Below are 25,476 nucleotides of genomic sequence, written 5' to 3' on the forward strand. Positions count from 1 at the left end.
ATGCTTGGTGACTGTTTTCGTACTTGACATTTTTTTCCCCAAGTACAGTAAACACATTGCTCCTTGCTAGTTTCTGTGGATAATGAATTCACCCCAGGATCACAGAACAAATATGTGATCAGTACTTCCACCAGCTCAATTCTTAGATGTTGTTGCCCTCTTTTCTCACAAACTGATAGTTGATTTCTATAGTCAAGGGAAGAACAGAGGAGTTGGTTGCCTCTTTGTTTGGTACAGCACTACATTTACTACCATATGTCATATTTCAAAGCAGATTTTTTAAATGCAGGTTAAGTTCCTGTTTCTAACAGAATATGGATGATTTGCTTACTGGTCTGTGCACCTGGAAAGGCCCCTTTTTCCAAAATTTGGTATTATTTTCTCTTGCATTATTATTCTGGTATGTGCAGATGAATGTGTAATTTATTCAGGGTAAGCAGAACTGCATTTGACTGATTGATATGAAGCCTCTTCTTGCTCAGCAGCAATGTAGCTGTCATCCTGAAGGAAGCAAAAAGACAGAAGAGACAGCCAATATGTAGGACGAGGATATCAAGAGGGCTGCTGTCTTCTTTGAGCATAATGCCACTGAAACATACAGCAGGAAAAAAAAAGGGATTGAACTGAAACATCAAACAGTAATAAGCATCTCTCTTCTCAGCATACAAGAAATTGCTGCATTGTTCCACTTCAAATATTAAAAATTCTGCAATGCAACAACAAACTCTGGTTAGGAATGAACAAAGCAGTGAACACATTGCTCCTGACACCACGTTGTACAAAGAGAGGCTGCAAGGCAAAGTGCTGTGATGCCAGGATTGACTGCGGTGCCATCCATCGGGAAGACTGGTATTATCACTGCACAGAATATTTTTCGGGCTCAGGTCTGTTGAAACTTAGCTGTGCTGGACCAGCTGGAATCACATTTGCACTGGAGGTATCTATGTGGCAATGAATTATTACCTTGTTATGACTATGAGTATTATATCAGTGTAGAGACTCAGTGGCTGAAATGTGGAAAAGAAAGTCTCTCCATCACTGAAAATTGCCTGTGTGTTGTGGAGAGAAGGATGAAAGAGACAGAAGTGCAACTGAATAACTAAAAGGAGTAGTGCTCAGCCAAACTCCCATGCGTGCACTGCCGCTTATGCAAAACAGACCGAAAGCTGTCTTCTGCACAGCCTACCTACCAGCCACTATTTACATGGCAACTACTTCAGAAGAACCAGAAGTCCCACTCTTTTTAGAAAACCTTCTGTTCTTCTAAGAACGAAAGGCATCTGTCATGTACTTCTCATGATGGTGGGTGCCTCAGCTTATTACCAGCAGGAAAACAAAGGAGGCATTTTGCCCCAAGAATGAAGCAACAATAAACTTACTCCTGTTTCTTGCTCTGTGAAGGAGCACGTTTCTTTTTGATCTAATGAGCATAACACCAACACGAGCGAACCTCGTTCAAAATGTTTGCAACCCTAAGGCGTGCCACTACCTGAATATCAGGAATTACAGCAACATTTGTGGGGAGCTCATAAGTCTAGGACTGTGGTGATTTATTGGCAACACTGACAGTTGCCTGGGTTGCTTGCCATGATACAGGCCAGTTGCGCTCATGATAGATTGAGGTCATTGAGGGGGAGTGGAATAGGTCCTGTCATCTATCCTTCATCAGGTTTTCATTTGTCTGCAAGTTAGGGTTGTGGTAGCAATGGGAAAATGGTCTAATCTGAATGTATATTTTTCTAGCCTGAAGGATTCTGTTCATTAAACATGAATGTGTTTGATACCTGAAAGGAGACATCAGCGTGAGGTATTTGTGACTCAACTCACTGACCTGTAATGCCAGTCAAATTTCACAAGTAAAATTTAGAGTTTGGAAGTTTAAACAACCCAAACCAAAACAAACAAAAAAAAAAACACAAAGAAAGAAAAAAACAAATGCTAGATAGAGCACTACAGGTCTTTGAACTGTCACATGGACAAGTCTTTGAAACTGATGTGCCAGCCACATGTGTGTGGTACCCGATGTAGCATACTGCTCCCAGCCCACTGTTGAGTCTGTGTGCTTTGTTCAGCAGCGCAAAAACAGCTGGAAGTCCTACAAAGAATGGATCCAGCTTACACCTCCACACAAAATGTCAAGAATACTACTCAGGATTTGCAAAATCAGGTCCTTCATTTGCATGCTTCTAGTGGATGGGTTAATTGATTTGCTTCTCTGCCTCACGCTAACACACACATAGGTACAAATAGGCACCAGGTATCAGGGTCAAAAAATTTGAATGCAAGATCATGCCCAAAACTAAGACTCTTAATTGATAAAACATCATTCCCTCCAGTGCTAACTAAATACATTTTATCATCTAAAGAGCATTTTCTAAAAGCAGATAGCCTCAAAATCTGTAACCTTTTAACTCACTCTCTTCTTTTATCTCATTCAGCCAATCTGTCGTCCCAGAAATACACAAAGCAAGTGTGAAGATCATACTTTTTGTTCTGTATTCTCTAAACCAGCCTAGGAAATCCAAATAAATTTAGCAATCGTGAAAACAGTGCACGATCACCAGAGGCCTCAGCACTGCAACCCAGGACTTGGAAACAAGAAGTAGATGCAAAATGTTTCACCACAGTAGGCAGCATGGATTTTGCATTTCACACATTTATTAGTGTGCATGTGCGTATGCATGTATGTAATGAACTTTCTGCAACTAGAGCCAGTGGAGAGGTGCTGTGATCTCCTAGTGAGTGGCACACTGTTGCTTTTTCTAAGATAAAACCTCAGTCCACATACCGCAGCTGCAGTAATGAAGCAAAACCCCTCTGTCGGCACATACAGCTGGAAAATGACCATTAAGATATCAGCCCACATCTAACACTTATCAGTGCAGCTTTGTTCTTTCTTGGGCTTCTGTCAGGATAATAAGAACTCATTAAAATCAGTCCCTTTTCTACACATCTTTAATAGCAACCCAGTGCTCCTCACAGCCCAGGTGTGTTTCATTCAGTATTAATGACCCAGGCTGAGACTAAGTAGAGAGACGGTGATCTCCTGTTAGCACCATCTGATGCAGACACAAGGTAGTGGAACTACCCCACTCTTTGCACCAGTAATATCCAAATTTTCCTGTGCTTTCTGTGACGTGATGGGTGTTTTCCTCAAGGGACCTCACAAACTGTCACTATTGCTACTGTATTAGTGACTAACACTTCCCCAAAAGCTTACTGAGACACCAGAGCCCCTGAGGTACAGGAGGTCTCCTCCCATTTATGTGGAGGCAAAGCTAGAGCATCTCCACTGAAATCAATTGAGCTTCAGCTGTGCCAGTGGAGATATCTATTTACACCCTAAGTCTGAGGTTTCTTTTTGCTGCATAATTAGTCAACCGGGGAAATACGAAAACAAAAGCAGTTGGGTACAAGTAGGAATTCTTTAGGTATCAAAGGAGCTAATAAGGCCTGAACCTGCTGTGAGCTGAATATTATCAGATAAACAAAAAGGAAAAAAAATGACACACAGCTTAAACATATGCTTCCAATTTTCTCAGAACTTGTAAATGGAAAATACTGCTCTGTCATTAACCATTTTCGTATTTATTCTGCAATATTTAAGGTTAGAGGTGGGTCATGTTTCTGTGGCAACTATTTAGGAAAAAAAAATCATTGTGCCATAGCTTTGTGTTGATTAAAACCCATAACATTAAAAAAAAAACCCAAACAACTATTTAAATACATTTTTAGGTATTTACCTCAGATTCAGGATTGAGTCAGTCACCCAAGTCAACTGTAGTCTGCAAAGCAAGAGAAAGACAAATAACGAGTCCCTCAAAGCAAGTTGTCTATTATAGTTTCTCTATTACATAAGAAACATGCTACAAGAGTTTTTTGCATTTAAAACTTTGCTGATATTAAATGGATATCCAAGACTTGCCTTTGCAAGGTTTCAAGTTTGATGTTTGTTAGGTAAAGAAACTAACTTGTTCACAAATCTGCTCTCCTTTATTTTAGAGAAATGAGAACTGCTGGTAAGGAGTCTAATTTCTTTTGGCTTGTTGGTTTAGGGTCTTTTTTCTTTCTTGAAACAAATGAAAATCACATGCTACAATGCAAAATCACTGTGCTTTAGCCAACGTCTCTAACATTTTGTGCCTTTTAACCCGTGACCTAATTTCCAGGAGATGTGAAACACCCACATCTTTCACTTAGTTCCCCAGCTAATTCTACTGTCTACTCACCTGCTCCCAAAGTTATACTGCCCACACCTCCACTTATAAAACAGTGCTGGATGATATATTTAAGCCTGATGTAACTCCTTGGACCACACTCGAATGGATACCAGAAACATCGGTGACAACAGAGCAGAGAGAATCTGACTATAGTTAAAGCTAGTTATTAAGGATATTTCCTGTTTCATTTTTACAAGTGTATCCATTAAACCAGATGGAATTTATGAAATTATGTTGAAAACTTTATGTTTGTGTATTTTTGAGAATTCAGTACTCAGCAACAGATCCATAAGAGCCTCTTTTCTCTCTTACAAGAATTCCTTACTTATAATTTACCATGTTAAGGAATTCTGGAAGCTATTGTAGTTGATAGTTAGGGGGAGCTGTATAATTTAATGTCTTCAATTCAGATTAGTCTAATCATCATGCAATGGTATCAGCAGTTATGACACCAGCTTTCACCATTTTCATACACATAGGTTTAGGAAGCCCCTTCTTGCTTTAGTCTGTCAGAGCAGGGAAAAGTTTGGCTCTTTCCCGACAAAAGAGCTACACCCTAAGGGGAAAGTTTAACATGTCCTTCGGATTTTGACACAGATCTATGAAATGAATAAATTTTGTGGATAAAACAGCAGCCCAGTTTTTAATATCTGCCCAATTTTTAACTCTCAGTGCCACTATCAAGAATAAGGGAACAGAAAGCATGACCTGAGACTGAATTTTGTATTTGATTCACTCTTCCTGGCGACATTTTCCCTTTCTGTTGAAAGTCTTCTTTGAGACAAGGAGATATATTAGGTATCACTTACAAAACAGTAAATTCAGTGGCAATGTCAGCAGGAAAAACCCAAATGTCACCTGGCAGTTAGGTACCAGGAGCTACCCACTTTGCAATGCTGGACAGCGAGATGTCCACGTGTGGTTGCTTTGCATCAGACACTTCATGCATTTCTTATTTCCTAAAGTAGGTGATCATCAGTTTTCAATGGTTTGTTTTGACCTTATTCCATGGAAAATGAGGTGCTATTTCTGGCATGCTTATGAACCTACTGTTTAGTCCTAAAAGTTTCGCAAGAAAAGGGATAATAAATAGTTATTCACTTCCACTGAATAGCTTTGTAGATTATGTGCTGAGGGCAGTAACAGCTGCTTCTCGTTATCGAGAAGGCCTCCTACTATGTGTACTGCTAACACACCGAGCTAAGGTCAAGCTGAGTAGCAGGTTTTTTTCCCCTGCATTGTTTAAAGCTTTTAAATAAAACCACATTAGAAATACAGTCATCTCTGGTAACTGATTTCCAAAAGAGAATTTAGAAGAGATGTAAGGTTTTCTAAAATTTTCTTTGTTTCTGATTTGGAAGACTTTTTCTTTTCTGTATTGGAACACTGGTCTGCCTTTATGCTGCTAAACTCTGGAGATTTTTCCTTGCAGTTCTTGAAGCCTTTATTCATCTCTTGCTGTATTTTTTTTCACTCTACTCCGCATTTTCTTCACAAGCGCAGTATCATGATCCAGGTTGATAACTGTTCTGAAAACAGACATGCTGCTGTTTTTTCCTGCAGTGCTCACAGTAGGGTTTGCCCATTCCCACCCTTGTGAAGTGCACGCTGGGCTCCCAGCTCTGCTCCTGCTCGGCAGAGGCTGAGCTTGGAAAGGAGGAGGTGGGCATCCTCAGAAAGCAGAGCTGACCCCAAATCAACACAGAGAGCAACAGAGGAGGACAATGACTTCCTTCGAAAACCATCTTGACGCCAGCACGTCTCTCTCAATGGATTGTTTGAGGAGGGATTAACACCTACGTGAGCTTGTCCCTGCTGTGGCTGCTCGTTAAGGGGCTGCTGTAATTCATGGATAAGACTGTGCAACCATCTGGAACTAAGAACCTCACTCCTGACAGAGGGTTATTCCTAAAAGATGCGACATAAAATCACCTCTGTCCTGGGGGATGGTCTTCTTTATTTTCTTTTTTCCTTTAATTTGAAAGGAATGCATGAAAATAAGGGGATACACTGCACCACCTAAAACAGAGAAAGGGAAAGCTCTTTGTACAGATTGGAAAGAGAAAATCCAAAGTCACAACTCTGCTGTGGTTTAAAATTACAAATGGTCTTTTAGAGGCTGGTAAAGTGTGTGTAAGCAAGCAGAGATTCTTAACAAAGCTGCCAATTAGTATTACTGCCCTATTGGTATAGCTATTCCTAGGTCAAGCTGCATCTATTACAGATATGGTACACAAGGTGCAAGGGTTTTTTTCCCACTTGTTCCCAGCTGGATCTCAAATGGGAGTAAGTAATAACAATTTTTACGGATAAAGCAGCAAACATTTAGATATAATCAGTACCTGATCCCACAATGATGTCACATTTCTGTGGAAAAAAATAACCAGATACCATCAGAAAAACATTATGACTCCTTATTTTTCTGCATTTCAGTTTCCAAACGGCCAGGTCTTCCATCCTGCCACAAATCTACATGATTAGTGGCATAAAACCATAAAAAGTATATGAGTTTTGTGAAATGGATGTTGCACTATTTCTTTTTAGATCGTCAGGTCTTATATACATAGTCAAAGCTGATAATGTTTACTCACAGAACTGGCTTCTGCTGGAAGAGAAGACTACAGTAAAGAGACAGGGAGGATTTGCGTCTGCCCATGGAGCGGTTTGAAAGGGTGAGAGAGAAAGGGTGAGAGAGTGGTTACTCTCACATCTGTGGATGTCTGTTCACAGAATCACAGAATGGTAGGGGTTGGAAGGGACGTCTGGGGATCAGCTAGGCCAAGCCCCCTGCCAAAGCAGGGTCACCTAGAGCAGCCTGCACAGGACCGCATCCAGGCAGGTGTTGAATATTTCCAGAGAAGGAGACTCCACCACCCCTCTGGACTGCCTGTTCCAGTACTCTGTCACCCTCAGAGTAAAGTTCTTCCTCATGGTTCCTAGCCATGGAAGGAACCATAACCAAGGGGGTATCGGTGGGCTTTTGGCATAGCTGCTGTGGAGACGGAAGAAATTAAACAGCTGTCCATTTTGCCTGGTCTCTCGGAGGATCCTTCCGTTGTGGGGTTGCTGAGGGTTGAAGAACAACAGGTACCCATCACAACCACAACGGTGCACCGGCAACAGTATCGTACCAACCAAGACTCCCTTCTCCCCATTCATCAGCTCATCCGCCAGCTGGAGAGTCAAGCAGTGATCACTAAAACTCGCTCACCCTTTAATAGTCCCATATGGCCAGTGAGAAAATCTACGGGAGAGTGGAGACTGACAATAGACTACCGTGGCCTGAATGAAGTCACACCACCGCTGAGTGCTGCCGTGCCAGACATGTTAGAACTTCAATATCAGCTGGAGTCAAAGGCAGCCAAGTGGTACGCTACAATTGACATTGCTAATGCATTCTTCTCCATCCCTTTGGCAGCAGAGTGCAGGCCACAGTTTGCTTTCACCTGGAGGGGCATCCAGTACACCTGGAATCGACTGCCTCAGGGGTGGAAATACAGTCCCACCATTTGCCATGGACTAATCCAGACTGCACTGGAAAAAGGTGAAGCTCCAGAACATCTGCAGTACATCAATGACATCATTATATGGGGCGACACAGCAGAGGAGGTTTTTGAGAAAGGGGAGAAAATAGTTCGGATCCTTCTGAAAGCCGGTTTCGCCATTAAGCGAAGTAAAGTCAAGGGACCTGCGCAAGAGATCCAGTTTTTGGGAATAAAATGGCAGGATGGGCATTGTCAAATCCCAATGGATGTCATCAACAAAATAGCAGCTATGTCTCCACCAACCAGCAAAAAGGAAGCACAGGCCTTCCTGGGTGTTGTGGGTTTTTGGAGGATGCACATCCCAAATTACAGCCAAATTGTGAGTCCTCTGTACCACGTGACCCGGAAGAAGAATGATTTTGAATGGGGCCCTGAGCAACGACAGGCATTTGAACAAATTAAACGGGAGATAGTTCATGCCGTAGCCCTTGGTCCAGTCCGGTCAGGGCAAGATGTTAAAAACGTGCTCTACACCGCAGCCGGGGAGAATGGCCCAACCTGGAGTCTCTGGCAGAAAGCACCAGGGGAGACTCAAGGTCGACCCCTGGGGTTCTGGAGCCGGGGATACAAAGGATCCGAGGCCCGCTATACTCCCACTGAAAAAGAGATTCTGGCAGCATATGAAGGCGTTCGAGCTGCTTCAGAAGTGGTCGGCACTGAAGCACAGCTCCTCCTAGCACCACGACTGCCGGTCCTGGGCTGGATGTTCAAAGAGAGGGTCCCCTCTACGCATCATGCCACCGATGCTACGTGGAGTAAGTGGGTCGCTCTCATCACCCAGCGCGCCCGAATGGGAAACCCCAGTCGCCCAGGAATTCTGGAGGTAATTGTGGACTGGCCAGAAGGCAAAGATTTCGGAGCATCGCCAGAGGAGGAGGTGACACGTGCTGAAGAGGCCCCACTGTATAACCAGCTGCCAGAAGATAAGAAACAGTATGCCCTGTTCACGGATGGGTCCTGTTGCATTGTGGGGAAGAGGCGGAGGTGGAAGGCTGCTGTATGGAGCCCTACACGACAAGTCGCAGAAACTGCCGAGGGAGAAGGTGAGTCGAGCCAGTTTGCAGAGGTGAAAGCCGTTCAGCTGGCTTTAGACATTGCCAGTCGAGAGAAGTGGCCAGTGCTCTATCTTTACACCGACTCTTGGATGGTGGCCAATGCCTTGTGGGGGTGGCTGCAGCAATGGAAGAAGAACAACTGGCAGCACAGAGGCAAACCTATCTGGGCTGCCCCATTGTGGCAAGATATTGCTGCCCGGCTAGAGCAGTTGGCTGTAAAAGTCCGTCACGTGGACGCCCACATCCCTAAGAGTCAGGCCACTGAAGAACATCAAAACAACCACCAGGTAGATCAGGCTGCTAAGATTGAAGTGGCTCAGGTGGATCTGGACTGGCAACATAAGGGTGAACTCTTTATAGCTCGGTGGGCCCATGACACCTTGGGCCACCAAGGAAGAGACGTGACATACCGATGGGCTCGTGACCGAGGGGTGGACTTGACCATGGATACCATCGCACAGGTTATCCATGAATGTGAAACATGCGCTGCAATCAAGCAAGCCAAGCGGGTAAAGCCTCAGTTGTATGGAGGACGATGGCTAAAATCTAAATATGGGGAGGCTTGGCAGATTGACTACATCACACTGCCACAAACCCGCCAAGGCAAGCGCTATGTACTCACAATGGTGGAGGCCACCACTGGATGACTGGAAACCTACCCTGTGCCCCATGCCACCGCCCGGAATACCATCCTGGGCCTGGAAAAACAAGTCCTGTGGCGACATGGCACTCCCGAAAGAATCGAGTCGGACAACGGGACTCACTTTCGCAACAGCCTCATAGACACCTGGGCCAAAGAACACGGTATCGAGTGGGTGTATCACATCCCTTACCATGCACCAGCCTCTGGAAAGATCGAACGTTACAATGGGCTGCTAAAAACCACTTTGAGGGCAATGGGGGTTGGGACTTCCAAAAACTGGGATACCCATTTAGCAAAGGCCACCTGGTTGGTTAACACCAGAGGGTCCACCAACCGGGCTGGTCCTGCCCAGTCAAAACCTCAGCTCCCCGTAGAAGGGGATAAAGTCCCTGTAGTGCACATGCGGAACATGTTAGGGAAGACGGTTTGGGTTAGTCCTGCCTCGGGCAAAGGCAAGCCCGTCCGCGGGATTGCTTTTGCTCAAGGACCTGGGTGTACCTGGTGGGTAATGCGGAAGGATGGGGAAGTCCGATGTGTACCTCATGGGGATTTAATTTTGGGCGAGAATAGTCCATAAATAAATTGTATAAAGTTAATTGTTAAATAACCCTGTCACTGTCTGTTATCACTGTTATAATTGTTATATTTTGTACCAGTAGTAGCATAGTAAGAATCGTCCAGATTAAAGAAGGATGGACTTTTTCGATGAAAACCTAGCAGAGCACAGCGATGATGGAACTGGACCTGGTTCTTCAACAACTGGCATCCGGCAACTTCATCAAGATCAACATCTCCTGCAGACTGTGGGCACGGGCCGCACCAGATACATCAGCCATGAGCTCCGGATGCAGCAAGTGACTGCACATCACCACACATCACCTCTCCTGCCACAGAAGACCATTACGACAGATGGAGCCTGAAGTCATGGATTAAATGAACTCAAGGGACACTTTAGAGTGATGATCCATAAACTAAGGGAATGATACCTGGAGACAGGAGAAGTGGTGGTGATCAACTGGACAATGGGGGACCTGTGCATGACGTAGATGGTATGGAACAAGGGGTGGATAATGTCCTGGGTTTGGCCAGGACAGGGTTAATTTTCACCGGACTCCAGGAAGGGGCACAGCCGGGGGGTGGGGGCTGACCCCACCTGGCCAAACAGAGCCTGGTATTCCATACCATGTGACATCACGCTGGGTTCCGGTGGGGGGGGGGGGCGGCGCAGCAGATAGGGACTCGCAGCTTGGGGGGACGCGGCACCGGTGCTGTCTGGGTCGTGCGGTTCGTGGTTGTGTTTTCTCCTTATTTGTACCGTTGTTGTTCCTGTTTCCCTCTGTTTGCTGTTCTGTTAAACTGCCCTTATCCCGACCCACCAGTTTCTGCCTCTTTCTTTTCATTCTCCTCCGCACGCCAGCAGGGGGAGGGGCGGCCGCGTGGCGCTTTTGTTGCCGGCGGCAGCCGAAACCAAGACAGGGATTCAGCAAGAGATACTTTAAATAAAATCTTACCTTATGACCATATCCAATCCCACATAAGGAGGATGCCTTGTCTATCACTGTGCAGGGGGAATAGATTTCATGTCGTCTAATTGCAGAATTAGATATTGCAGAATATCTCATAGATATTCTGTCATCAACCATGGAGGCTGTTAAGGAATAATTGTTACTGTTAAAATGAAATATTAATAACATCACTGAAAGACTGGTTCTTTATGTAATGGAGAAAATTAACAAAGTTCTGAATGGCTATGAAGTTTGAAAGGTCTCAGAAAAAAGGAATATTGTGCTAGAATTTAATAAGCATACACGACATACCATGGGTTATCATAGGCCAGTTAGCATGATTTTGACCTAAACAAAATATTTGAAATGCTGATATGGAAGGTATTCACTTAAAAAGCAGCAGTGTAATTAATGTCAATGTCAGTCAGTTGGATTGTATGGGAAACTTGTCTTGCCAGAAAAAAATCCATTTCTTTAAAATGAGACTATAACTGTGGCTTGTAAAGGAAAATATATTTGCATTATATAAACAGATGCACTGCAGCAGTTGACTTACTGCCCCATCCTGAGGACATGAAAACCTGTTACATAGAGGGATTTATTTTGTAGTAGCTACAACTTTGCAGCAGCCACACCAAGAGTCTTCTAGAGGTTCTGCTGCTTTTCTGTCAGCATGATTTAGCATTTCTCTCCATTCCACAACAGCATGTTGCAGAACTCATTATTCAGCATTTCTGATGGCAAAGGCTTGTGATGAATACAAAAGTGCAGACACTTATGAATTTTTTCTGTGTAATTTATACCCATTCTACAACGTACTGTGTTACCGAAGTAGAGGGAGGTGTTCTTCAGATCAAAGAGAACAAAACAATGGTTATGTTCCACTGTTATTGATTTTAACACTTTAGCTGGAAGTTAAGCCTAACATTTCTTTCTCCTAGCACTGCAACTGAAAATTCTCAAATTCTTGAACATAGTTTGCTTCTCTTCTGTATCAACTATTTTTAACTGGAGCTTTATTATCTCTGAGAGAGGAAAAACAATAACTTTTCTACTGGAAGAATGCTTTAGTAAAATAAGCCATATATTAAAAGAGTCTTGGGAATCTACAAAGAGAAACACTAAAAGAAAATTCTCAGAAGAAATTCGGCACTTACGATATAACTAGTAATAAGAAGAAATCTCACACATTTACCTTACAATGCAATGGACTTCATCATCCCTGCCTACCCTTGTGCCCTGCCTCAGAATCAAAGATCCTTATATACTTTTCTGGAATCATGGAAAGCCGCTAAGAGAGAAAATAACAAAGCATAAAAATGCATGAAATCTGATCCACAAACCACAGTACATCTCTCAGTAAGTACTAGGCATGTCAAAATCATTTCAAAAGTGGGGGAAAGGTTTGTAACCTTGTTAAGAATTTTCACCATCTAAATCTTATTTTCTTTTTCCTCTGTGAAACTTCACCAGTAGCAAGGATTCTTCCAAAATTGGTGAGTATCAACTGGAAAAATCAACAGCACTGTGACAAACCACAGCTGCATAACTATCTTTTGAGATTCAGAACTCTGGAGATACACAAGATGCTGATTTTTCTTGCCAGATTGACTTCCAATGAGAGTTCTGCAGCAGCAAAAGGTAGTTTAATCAAGAAGAGTATCAGCAATTCAACTGAAATCAAGCAAAGAGAATAAGGTAAAACCTTGGGAAATGTTGATCTCCCTCTTTTCACTTCCAATCTAAATTCATCTTCTGTTCTAAAAAAAAAAAAATGCAAAAAACAAAATAGAGGGATAGACAGGATCCACCATATTAGGAAAAGCAAAAGTCTTTCCTGCTGGTATTCTCTATTAATTTACTAGTCCAGTAAAACTGGAGTCCTCTGCAATTCAGCTGCACCAGGTGCAATTCACGAAACAGTGCACAAAACAGTACACCAAGGGGCTGCCCAAGGATCCTTGTGTTGCGTAACCTTGCTGTTTTGGCTGCTACTTGTTGTGTGCCAGATTTGTCTCTCATGAAGAAAGATGGCAGATAATGGTAAAGGTGGGGTTTTTTTTAGTTTATTTGGTTATATGACACCACAAAGAGCACAGAAAACAACCGCTTACCCATGAGCTACCAATTTAAAATACCATTGCTGTTTTACATGGCTCATAATCACTTGCAGCTAGGCATTCACTTCTGGCAAAGGCTGTGTTGTAGTGGTAGCTCTTCTGGCCTGGCATTCAATACATGAAATGGACCTTTTCAAAGGCAATTAAGCAGTTCACTTCGAAAGGGAAACCGCATGGTTGCTGAGCAGAGACAGATAGGGCTGTGGAAGGAAAAGTAGAAAGCACTGCTTCTCTGAAGGACATTCCATGGCCAAAAAGAAATTTATCTTAAATTAAAAAAAAAAAAAAGTTGTATAGAAGTAATGGATGGGCCTCTGACTTCAATGCTTGGTGAAGCATTCCCAGATCTGTATGCAAAGTGTGCAGCCTATCCCCTGGAAAGAATATATGACCTTTCCATGTTACATTCACTTCTCAGCTGGCATTTTAAACCTAGCTAGCACAGGAGACACTCACCACACTCCACTCCCTGCTAACAAAGAGCTCAGGAAACTCTTTGGGCTGTATTTGACAACTGAGAAAGTGATGACCATCCAAAAGTTGAGTCGTCATCATCCTTTAAGTGATGAGGACTACTAAATTACTCATAGCCTATTGTATAGAAATGTATTTTCTCAAAGAATTTGGGGAGTACTCAAATGTGGGTAGGGGAAGTCTTTTATCAGGCATGTTATAATGGGTTTGAATACATTCTTTCACAGGTAACTTACAATTATCAGCTACATGCAGATATTGTTCAGTTTAACTGGCTTTCTTTCTGGCACAACTACTACAGAAACCAAATTTACCACGAAAATTTTAAGCTGCAGGTGTTTGAGGACAGAATACAAGTTCAAAATGGGATAGCTTCCAGGTCCTACCACCCTGATGAAAAAGAGACTTTCTTCGGGATCTTGTAGGAGAACTAATGCCTCCATATGTAAATAGCTCCAGATAGAATCCGAACATGGAGTTAGACCTACACAAAAATAAAATAAACCAACAGCACCATGGGTCTTCCTCTGTTAGCTGATCAAGGCTACAGCTGCAGCCCTTCAGATTCATTCCCTGTAGATGTACACCTTTCTCACAGGAGACACTGGTGTTGGCTAACTTGCCCTGCACAGGCCCTCTCCCCGCCTTAGCAGATAGATTTATAGTAGAATATGAAAGACTTTCTGCCCTTGGGATGCACTCTTTCCATGTAACGAAGGTAATAAAAATCTTCTTAAATCCTATTTAGGGATAGGGAGGTGGAAGTTAGATACTGTACTTGTCCCATTTGTCTGCACTTGAAGAAGGCACTCCTGGAGCATAAAGGTGCTGAGTGTGTCATGTCACTTGTACACCAAGGGATGAGTCAAGCAGAGGAAAAAAAAAGATCAAATACTTTCACAATGAGTAAACCACATTCAGAACATAATACCATTGTCTGTTTTTTCTAGAAGCCATACAGCAAAACCCCCAGTTTCTTGAGCATTTCTGATTGTCCCTGAATTCCGCAGGGCTTAGTATAATCATTAACAGCCAGAATGGACGAATGCTGCAAAGTCCAGAGCTTGCAATCCTCTTATACAGTTGTTTGGGTTTTCAAACTACCATGAGTCTATAAAATTCCTTTTCTTTAATTTAAACCATTTTTCTCTTCTAAGAGTGATTCAGTTCAAAAACACAGGCTTTTTCTAACTAAGTCTGTATGTGTAAATAGTGTAGATAATCCTGTACGTATTCCTTCAAAATAGCTAAACTGCCATAAAAGAGAATGCTACACGTATCTAAGATAGGAATTGCTTATCTTTTCTGTTTCAACACGTTTTTATGGGAAAGGAGAGAATCATTCACTCCTTTTTTTTTGCTGTTCCACCATCTTTCTAATCTGCTTTTTCATTTGTGTATTGGATTGTCCATAGAGTTTTTTTTCCTTTTTTTTTTACTTTATCAATCATATGAAAAACATAAACTCAAGATCATTTGTGTTCTAACTGAACTTTTAAAGTCCTTATGTTCAGGTAGGTTAACAGGCAAAGTGAATATACTAATTTCTAACTAGAAATTCTTGACCATATTTAATTAAAAAAAAAATAGTACAGATGATAAAAACCCTATTACAACAAAAACAAGCACCCTTGATGCAGAACACTGTAGAAGGTATACATACATACTGTGTCTAGCAGTTCTCTGTATCTGACAACCCTGTGCTAACAACATGACTATTTACATGGAGAAAATGCAGGACGTACTTGGACATGAGTTTGATAAATTATGATTCAGTGGCTGACTGAAACATAAGACATTACGTAATGTAAATGTAAGACACCCACAAAACTTTTATCAAATATAAGGAATATTTATATTTTTCTTCTTTCAAATTTCAGTGACAAATTTCTGGATTCATAATGGGGGACTACAGATAGCTTATGTGATACAAAGATAATATTCCCACTGCTAGAACAGGTTGTATTAAAATTGTTGAACACAGTGGAAGTTATCTCCGTCTTCCATGTCATCTGCAGATGGGACATAGAGTGCCACTGGCAGAACACACAAATTCCATTTGCATCACAAAGAGCCACAACCAATTTCTGAGCCAACAAAGAAAAACTCCACAAACCAACCAAAACCCTGAAGACAAAGCTCCTGAAAGAGCCGCTATCTATGCAGCACTCTGTGGGAATACCACAGAGGTTAAGTGATTGTAGCTCACTGAAACAGACCCCATTCCCAGAGTTCATTTCCTTGGCTACCTTTTCAACTACTTTATTTCTCTACCTTTCCTTTCATCAAAGACACACATAAAGAAACTTTCTGCAGATTATAGTTTAATTTTAAAAATCTAAGATGACATCGAGCAAGAAGAGTTAGTTATCTTGTTATGAAATGTAGAGGAATGATAGGACACTCTTTGTCCGTGCAGGAACTCTGAGTGTCTTTCTTCATTATCCCTCCAGCCAGTAAGATACCATGGATCTAGTCAAAGGCTGCTATTTAGGGCCACAAGGCAACTTTCCTCTCTGAGGGGATGTTCCCTGTGTGAGTAACAATCATTTTGAAAAGATAAAAATAATTCTAGGTTTCAGAGCCATATTTAGCCCTGATATGTGACATTGAAGACACTCATGTGGGTTTGTACATTTATAAGACTGTATTCTGAACTGAGATCAATAGCACATTTCTCCATATGTCTGTGAACCCAAGTCTGCATGAGTGGTTCAAGACAGATACAAAATTAATTTGGTCTCATATTTGTGTAGAGAGGGACCTTGTATTTCCAGAAGTAGCTTAAACAAAGGGTAGAACTGTGAAAGGAGACACATACCTGTATCTGCATTTTGAAATCACATTTCTTCACAGGCTGTGAAACACAAGTATTAAAAGGACCTAGGACAAGTTCATAAATATCAGCTGCTGTTTTACTTTGAATGAGTGATATCAGTGGAGCAGTAGTATCCACAGAGGTAAAGGTCGACTTATCATTGGCTCCCACAAAGCTAATTCACAGCTTGGTGCTTATTTTGCACAACGAGCTTGAAACGTTACCGTTTTAGCTGTTAGTGAATTCACCCCCTGCATTCAATAAGTCAAACACACTTATTCAGGTATTGTATCCTTTCTTACTAACTGAACTAAATTTTAAAAGGGAGAAAAATCTTAGCATCAAGATTTGCATCAGATACATGGTTGTCCCTTTGGCACAACGAACCTTAGCTCTGCCTTTTAGTGATACTCTAAGACTACAGAAGGATTTGTACTGTTTGACAGACACTCATGAACTGCATGTGTTTAAAAGCTAAGCTTAAATTATTGGGATTTTGGCACAGGACAACACTCACATAGTAAATTAAATCTCACATAGTGAGTGATCTGTTGGAAAAGTAATGGGAGCCTCATCAGCCGGATCAGGTGAGATTCCCTGAACAACCTCTTCTGCTGAATTCTTAAAAACTCACCTGCCAGTGGTCATACATGACCACTATAGCATACGCATGATGATCACCACTGAGTTTTCTCAAACTACATTCAAAATAACCCTAAATATCTTAACTACATACAAAATACTGTCCTATGTGACCATTTCTGCACCTCTTGGAACAGTTTCTATCAACCCTTTACAAGACCTTTACCTGCTGGCAATTTGCTCAGCTCTGCAGAAAGCACTGCTTGGGGAGTCTCTAGAGTGGACTATCCACCTTGAGACATTTAGCTATACAAATTAGTCTGGATGCAGCAGGACCTGCCAGAGGACCTCTGGGACCATTCATCATCCCAACTTGGAAAGATACTATCCCAGTTAGCCATGTACTAAATTTGGAAGATATCCAGGATCTCAGTCAGGAACCTTGGATCAGGTCAGTGCGTTGTTTCAAACCGTCCGTAATCTCATCTCTGCAGATGATTAGCTGGGGTCCTGGACCACACAGAGTATTAATGCCTCAAGCATATTGGATGTGCATGCAGGCACAATCCTGATACCCAGCTACATCACCATCAGGACAAGCTTAATTACAAAACTCAGTTCTCATAGCTCTTGCCACAGTATATGTTTGTGGTACCAGATGAGATGACATTTTATTAAAAGATCTGTTTTCACTTAAAAGGAAAAGACCTTTTCCTGTTTAATATCTCTCAAGGTCAAGGTTGCCTTAAAGTTGACTGTACAGAAGTTCATAAGCTTACACTGAAAGATAACTTCAGTCCTGTTCAGGAAATTTTGCCAAAATTGTAAATTTTGGATCAGGAGATGACTACAATACACCTAAACTCCTTTTGACCTTTATCTCCCTTCTCATGAGATTTTACTCATATTCCTTTATTACAATCTTCTTATAGTTGTTCTTCTGGTCTGGTTTACTTTTTTGTTTCTTTACTTACCCGGGAATAACTTAAAAAATACCTAGAAATGGACTTCGAGAATCTGGAGCTCCAAATTCTTTTCCCCTGACTCTGCCACTGACTCACTGTATGCTCTTGGTCATGTTGTCAGTGAAACAAAAATAATGACAGTAACAGAGAGAAGAGGTCACTTTCTCAAGGTTGAGTGCTGTCTGTTTGAGAAAACTTTGTAGATTCTTTAGAGCCATAGTATTATATGAAAACATCATGCATCCACTAAAAAAAATACACTGCACTAAGAAACCTTTGGTTTAAAAAAAGCTATGGTACATGTAACCACTAGAAGTTTGTCTGTTTAGTTAGATTTACTACTGTACAAAAACAATTTTGTGCAACAAATGAAAGCCTGCATTAGCAGTTCTCAGTAGGTAGCAGAGCAAAGCCTATGTAAATAAAACTTATAAATTTAAGCTAAATATTAATGCATAATAATCTGAATTATAAACTCACACCATTCTCACATGGAAATTATTTTTACTGCAGACATCCCACAGTCAAACGGGAATGAAGCTTTAACAGCAATTTGCATGATCAGGTCATCTGCAAAGATACTGTTGAAATCCTGAGGGTAGGGATTAAGCTTTCTCTTTCAAGATTATTGTTTCCTTTGTTTCAGTTTGCTCTCAGAAAAGAAGGGGAAAGGTGTATTTATGGAAAGACCATGCATTGTTACAAGGAAACTGTTATTCAGGTTGTAGTCTCAGTGCTTCATTTTGTATCTGAATACACCTACAGAGCTCATAATGAGCAACACGCATGACTTCGAATTATGGCAGCACAGTTAGGAAGTTTGAAAAACCAAGAACCAAAGAGCTCTGACAATGAGGGGTGACTCTTGTGTTATAACCTTATTCTTCACTGGACAATTGAGGGATGAAAAAGGTAAAATCCCGAAGAGATGAAGACAAGGTCAGAGTAACTGCAGAAAAGTGGACTTTATATTGGGTAACACTGCTCAATTCTTTCATAATTTAAGAAAATAATGAAGTGAGTCTAATAAACTGAAGCTTTCCCTTATATTTTGGGACTATATCACATAACAGGAAAGGAAATCAAAAACATTCGTCTGCCTAACATGAGCACAAAACACATTTAATGGCTTCCGTTCCTCTGAAATGTATTTGATGCAGTAATACTGGAGACGAGAAAATGCATTTAATCTTTTTGGGGGGTTAATCAAAGCTTGGTGAATCAACACTCAGCAATATTAAGGGAAAACCAGGAAGGGAATCACAACAGAAAGGTTTGTCTTTATATTACACATTTGCTATCAAAAAGCTATGTCCAAAAGTTCAGTAATTCTCACTCATGGCTACAACTCTGGTTAGTCTTACTAGAATAGTGGCCAATGAAATAATATATTTCCCAAATTTGAAGAAATGCCTCTGAAAAAGCATCCACATCAGCTGGATGACTCCCAGAATTACATTGTATGATGTTTGAAATATTTTTAAATTAAGTGTTGGCAGATATTACATAAAAATGAGTTCCAAATCTGTAAAACAAAACTATGTATTTTTCTCCTGGTGACTGCTGTGGCTTTAGAATATAACCCCTCAGAGGCCATGAAGTTTTCAGTCTTGGGGTGTAAAGGGATGAATCATCTTCCAAAGCAACCTTAGTTCCAAGAACAATAGTGAAAGAATATCTGTGCAAGGCAGGTACTACACAGAAAGTGGCCAAAATATAAAGTGCAATCATAAAGAATGCATGTGACATGCTATAAATGGCACTATTTATGTTATCTTTACACCATGTGTACTTACAGTGCACATGTATGGGTAAGTATAATTAAACATGTATATGTTTATACGTATATCTGCATATTCACGTACACTGACAAAAAAAAGGGGCAGAGGGAAGGAAATTAAGATCAGGTCCCTAAGAGTGGGAAATACCATCAGAAAAACAGCCAAAAAGTTGCCATTATAGCACCATATTGGAAATATGTCTTTAGAAACTCCACTGACTCACATACTACTCATCTCGCAGCATCTTGCTGCCTGTGTCTGAAGAGGAGACACAAAGAATTTGAGCTCTCTGAGAATTTCAAAGTGGGAGAGAAGGTTAACCTCATTTTTGCTCTTGGAAAAACATCAAACAAAAAAAAAATCCCCAAGCTGAGAGTAACGACTGTTGATTTGAAAGATTCAGAGCAGAAAGTTTAATGTAAGTGATTGACAAAACCACCAGTTGAAAAAAATTGATGAAACCACACAAATTGCATACTAAAAGCTAAGTCTTTGAAACCTATTGCATGTGCCCTCATTTAAACACACCTTTTTTAATGAGGTTCTTGCAAAATATTCAATATTTTACAAAATCCGTACATACAATTTTATCAAGGGAGCCATATTGGCCTCTAGTGGTATTTTTACTACTCATGTACTACAGAATTCTTATTATTTTCAGGAACCACACTACTATACTGATAGTCAGGACATGCCAGCTGGACATCCCAAAAAACCAGAACATCTGAACCACCTACACTCGGTCATTAACTAGAGATCACCCTGGAGTCTGCAGACAAATTACTGTACCAGTTTCGGTGCAAAAGTGTTGGTCAGATGAAGAGTACCAGATTACACAAGACCTGCTGGGTAAATAACAGCCTGGAAGGGTTATAAAATACACCTGAGACTTCTTGAATAGGAGGAGGGAGTGTAAAATCACTTTCCTCTTTAAAGCAACTTTTTCTTTTGGGAGTCATTGCTTTAAAGAGTTTAATTACACTCGCGAGTAGCTTTCAGAAATGACAAGCTCTAGCTAACACTCATTCATGCTCAACCTTACAGGTGGGTCTTTTACAGTAAGTTTCATCTTAAGTTTGTTATACATGACAATATCTCATTAAAAGCAATGTGTTCATAGGAAATGAAGTGTGATAAATGCGTATTTCTGAGCTGTTACGTTAAACATTCATCATTCTTGTTCTAAGCGCGTGAACAAGATCAGTCATCAATACATGTTGTTACCACAGAGCTTGAAATATCTGATGATTGTTATGACCAATTAATTTCAAGAACCTCTCTGTAATAGTGTGCAACAGAGGAATGTCCATACTACACCCAGAAGAAGCGGACACCACATCACTCAAGCAGATTTCTTTTCCCTTTGGTCATCTTCCCCCAGTGAAAGGGAAATATCCCATAAGTGACGAAAAGCCTGGAAACTCTTGCAGCACCCTTAGACTTCTGTGCTACCTCCTCAGGTTGCGCAGCTCCTGCCGCAAACTTTGGTGAGTGGAGCAATGGAGACCCACCTCAGCCACCAACCCGATCCATCTCTGCTGCTGTGGCTGCATAAACTACCAGCCCCAGGGCCCCCCATCCTTCACTGCCAGACAGTAACGCCGAGATAAACTTTCTCTGCAAAAAGCACTACATGTTTGGAGTTTCCTGTGTTATCCCCCAAAGCTGGATCCAAGCCCTGGCACTTTTTTTGATTAATTGTCTCATGTTTTATTTATTTACTGTTTCCTGAGTTATTAATATAATAAGCCTTCCCCATTTAAAGTCACCCCACACACGCTGAAAAAGCACAACAAAGACCTCTTAAAATGACCCATTTCCTGTTTCTGTAACTGCATCTTCTCTGCGCGATTTCCTCAGTTTGCATAAAAAGATTAATTCTGTGTGTACGTATTAAAGAAGGTACATGCACACTGCTTTTCCTCTTTGCTAATTTTTCCTTGGTACCTGAGATTTAAACTACCATAAAGCAAACACATTAATGTTAAGCACCAGGAACAGGATCTCCCAGGTCCAAAGCACACTGACAATGACCAACTCCAAGCCTCTTTTCATCTCCAGTTCTTTCTGAGCTGTCGGACTTGGACAGCGTTAACATGACACTGATTTCGTTTTCACTCCTATGGAAACTTCTGTCCAAAAAATGTTGAAACATTTTTGGAAATGTAATGATTTAACTCCTGCCACATCCCTGTGAAGCCGTTATCCCTTGTGCAGCTGGGCAGAGCGAAGGCTCACCTTCCTCCCTTCCAAGGCATTCCAATTTTAATGGGTTCATGCAGCCAGAAAATGTGACCCCCAGCTGGGCTGGATCACTGCAGTTGGACTGATTCCGGCATACTCGACATGTTCCTTCTGAAGGAACTGGCCGCACAAAAACAGAATTTACATGTACAGTGCAACTGCACATTATCTTACAGTCTAATATAATCTTAGATAAATGACAAAGTCAAGCAGGGTTTACTTCTAACATCCAGAGGAATCCCCAGCAATGACCAGCAAACATCATTACTGGCCAGTATTTGGTTATAAATGCAGACAAGAAGGTTTTTTTCAAACCCTTCCTCCATTCTTCTTTAACTGGTCTTGTTCTCCTGCAGCCCCTCAGTCAGCAGCAGCATTGCCCCTCAAGCTGCTCTTTCTCTCTGCTGCAAGAACTGGGCAACTCCCAACAATTAGAGACAGTCAGCACCTCCCTGCCCAGTGAAAACACTTGTGATCAGTAGTTAAAGACTGCACTCATTCTCTAATGCTGGAAGTTCTGGGCTTGTCACTTGTGATTTTATTTCTGGGTGAGCACCACAGCAAGGCTGAGGTGGGGAAAGGCACCCACTTTAGGTATCACTCTGCAAGGAGGCACTAAATGCTTGGAGACAAATGTTGCTGAGAGGCACCGCAATCGACTGAGTATAACTGGATTAACACCTGGAGTTTTTGCAAGACTTTTGCATCCTAGAGAGATACCTTGAACAAAGCAGAAGCAATGCAGGAAAACATTTTCTTATCCAAGGCGCTAGCCAAGTTAGTGAAGGTGAGCCCAATGACTCCAGGAGAAAGGAAATCCCTACCCACACTGATTTGTTTGCACTGCTGAGATACAAGGCTTATACGCTGTTATCTACCTTGACTTCAGCAAGGCTTTCGACACAGTCTCCCATGATATCCTCCTAGGGAAGCTGAGGAAGTGTGGGCTGGATGAGTGGTCGGTGAAGTGGATAGAGAACTGGCTGAATGGCAGAACTCAGAGGGTTGTCATCAGCGGCGCTGAGTCTAGTTGGAGGCCTGTAATTAGTGGTGTCCGTCAGGGGTCAGTACTGGGCCCAGTCTTGTTTAACTTCTTCATCAACGACCTGGATGAAGAGTTAGAATGTACCCTCAGCAAGTCTGCTGACGACACCAAACTGGGAGGTGTGGTAGATACACCAGAAGGCTGTGCTGCCATTCAGCGTGACCTGGATAGGCTGGAAAGCTGGGCAGAGAGGAACCTGATGAGGTTCAACAAGGGCAAGTGCAGGGTCCTGCACCTGGGGAGGAACAACCTCATGCACCAGTACAGGCTTGGGGTGGACCTGCTGGAAAGCAGCTCTGCGGAGAGGGACCTGGGTGTCCTGGTGGACGACAGGTTAACTATGAGCCAGCAGTGTGCCCTGGCTGCCAAGAAAGCCAATGGGATCCTGGGGTGCATCAAGAAGAGTGTGGCCAGCAGGAGGAGGGAGGTTCTCCTTCCCCTCTACACTGCCCTGGTGAGGCCTCATCTGGAGTACTGTGTCCAGTTCTGGGCTCCCCAGTTCAAGAAGGATGAAGAGCTACTGGAGAGAGTCCAGCGGAGGGCTACAAGGATGGTGAGGGGACTGGAGCATCTCCACTACGAGGAGAGGTTGAGGGAACTGGGCTTGTTCAGCCTGAAGAAGAGAAGGCTGCGAGGGGACCTTATAAATGCCTACAAATATCTGAAGGGTGGGTGTCAGGAGGATGGGGCCAAGCTCTTTTCAGTGGTGCCCAGTGACAGGACAAGGGGCAATGGGCACAAACTGAGGCACAGGAAGTTCCGTCTGAACATGAGGAGGAACTTCTTCCCTCTGAGGGTGACGGAGCACTGGAACAGGCTGCCCAGGGAGGTTGTGGAGTCTCCTTCTCTGGAGATATTCAAGACCTGCCTGGACAAGGTCCTGTGCAGCCTGCTGTAGGTGACCCTGCTTCGGCAGGGGGGTTGGACTAGATGACCCACAGAGGTCCCTTCCAACCCCTACTATTCTGTGATTCTGTGATTCTGTGATTCTGTGAACAAAGGAAACTGCATATCTGTTAATAAAGAATGAATTATGTTTTGTTTCAAACCTGTTAACTTTGCAGTCCCAGTGCTCTCATTTTTGTCTCAGTGGCTGTGTTGTAAACAAAATAAGTATGTAGATAGGAATGGCTGTCTAAAGAAAAATGTTTACTGTCCCACTCTTCTAGTCATGTAAAAAATAATTGTTTCCTAATAAATCAGAAGAAAACATGCCTGTTCTCTATCTCCTTCAGGTATGTAAAGGAAAGTCTTTACAGAAAAGGTAGACTACTACCAGTTTTGCTCAACAAAAAAATATCATAGACTTCTTGTCCATCTGCAGTGCATGTTGTATAGGTATTTACACACATGTAATAAGTACCTTTGTAACTGTATAAGAAGAGTGGAAAAATCCTTTCCCTCCCAAGTACAACAGCTATTTTTTTCAGTTACCTCCTGTAAAGAAAGCTGTCCAGAGGTATTGCTGCAGGGCCAAGAGCTCAAATATCTTCGATTTAGATAGTAGATCATACTCTGCCCTTTCAAACCGTGCTTATTTTCAGCAAAGAGTGCTAAATGGTACTGATAACATGCAAATCCTGATTCACTTCCTCTGAGGCAAATTTTATTCCATTGTAATTCAAATAGCATCAGTGTAACTGTTTCACATAACCAGAACTGACAAAAAGAAATGAGATCTTGCTGAATTCATAGGACTGCAAAGTAGAGTACAGCTCAAATGGTTATACCAACAGTTTGTAACACGACTATATGAGATTCACCTGCAAGGTAGCATCACAATATAGCCTGCTAGAAGCTCTTTTTAGAGTGATACAGCAGTCTTTGAAGATCTTTCCCACACTCACATGCTACTAGAAAGGAAACATGTCTTCCTGCCTAGGATCTTAGATGAGAGTCAGTTAAAACAATAATATTGCTAATAGCAAATCAATGTTTTACCTCTCTGTTAAACCCAAGGTTATGGTCCCAAGATGATGCAGCCCAACACGAAATCTTTGCCCTATAACTCATGAAGCATTACAGGTTCAAACTCTGCCCTCCAGATCATGATAAATGTCGATTTCTGTCTTCCCCTAAAAAGCAATCATAATCAAGGAAATTGAAATTCCCACATTTAAATTAGGTCCTGTGGAAAGTTGGGTCTCTTTTGCCACCAACACGGGCACTGAATATTTAATGGAATTCCATACACTATGCTTGTACTCCTTAAGTTCGTTGGTGCTCAGAGGTACACTGTTACCGAAATTTATGAATCTCCAAAAGCCGTTAGATCTTGCTTTGAGACATGCCTCATTTTTATGAGTGTTAAAGTGCTTTTTAAAGTAGAAATCACAGACGCTCTACACAGGCCTTGCCATTTAATAGATTGATCTCTCCCAAGTTTTAATTTATGCTTTGTTAAGTAGTGCTCCTGGCTTATGATGTTCTCAGTATAAGTGCCTCTACAGATTTGACTGGTTCCAGGTCAGCAGATCTT

This window comes from Opisthocomus hoazin, chromosome Z (genome assembly GCF_030867145.1).
Source record: "Opisthocomus hoazin isolate bOpiHoa1 chromosome Z, bOpiHoa1.hap1, whole genome shotgun sequence".
Taxonomy (NCBI): domain Eukaryota; kingdom Metazoa; phylum Chordata; class Aves; order Opisthocomiformes; family Opisthocomidae; genus Opisthocomus; species Opisthocomus hoazin.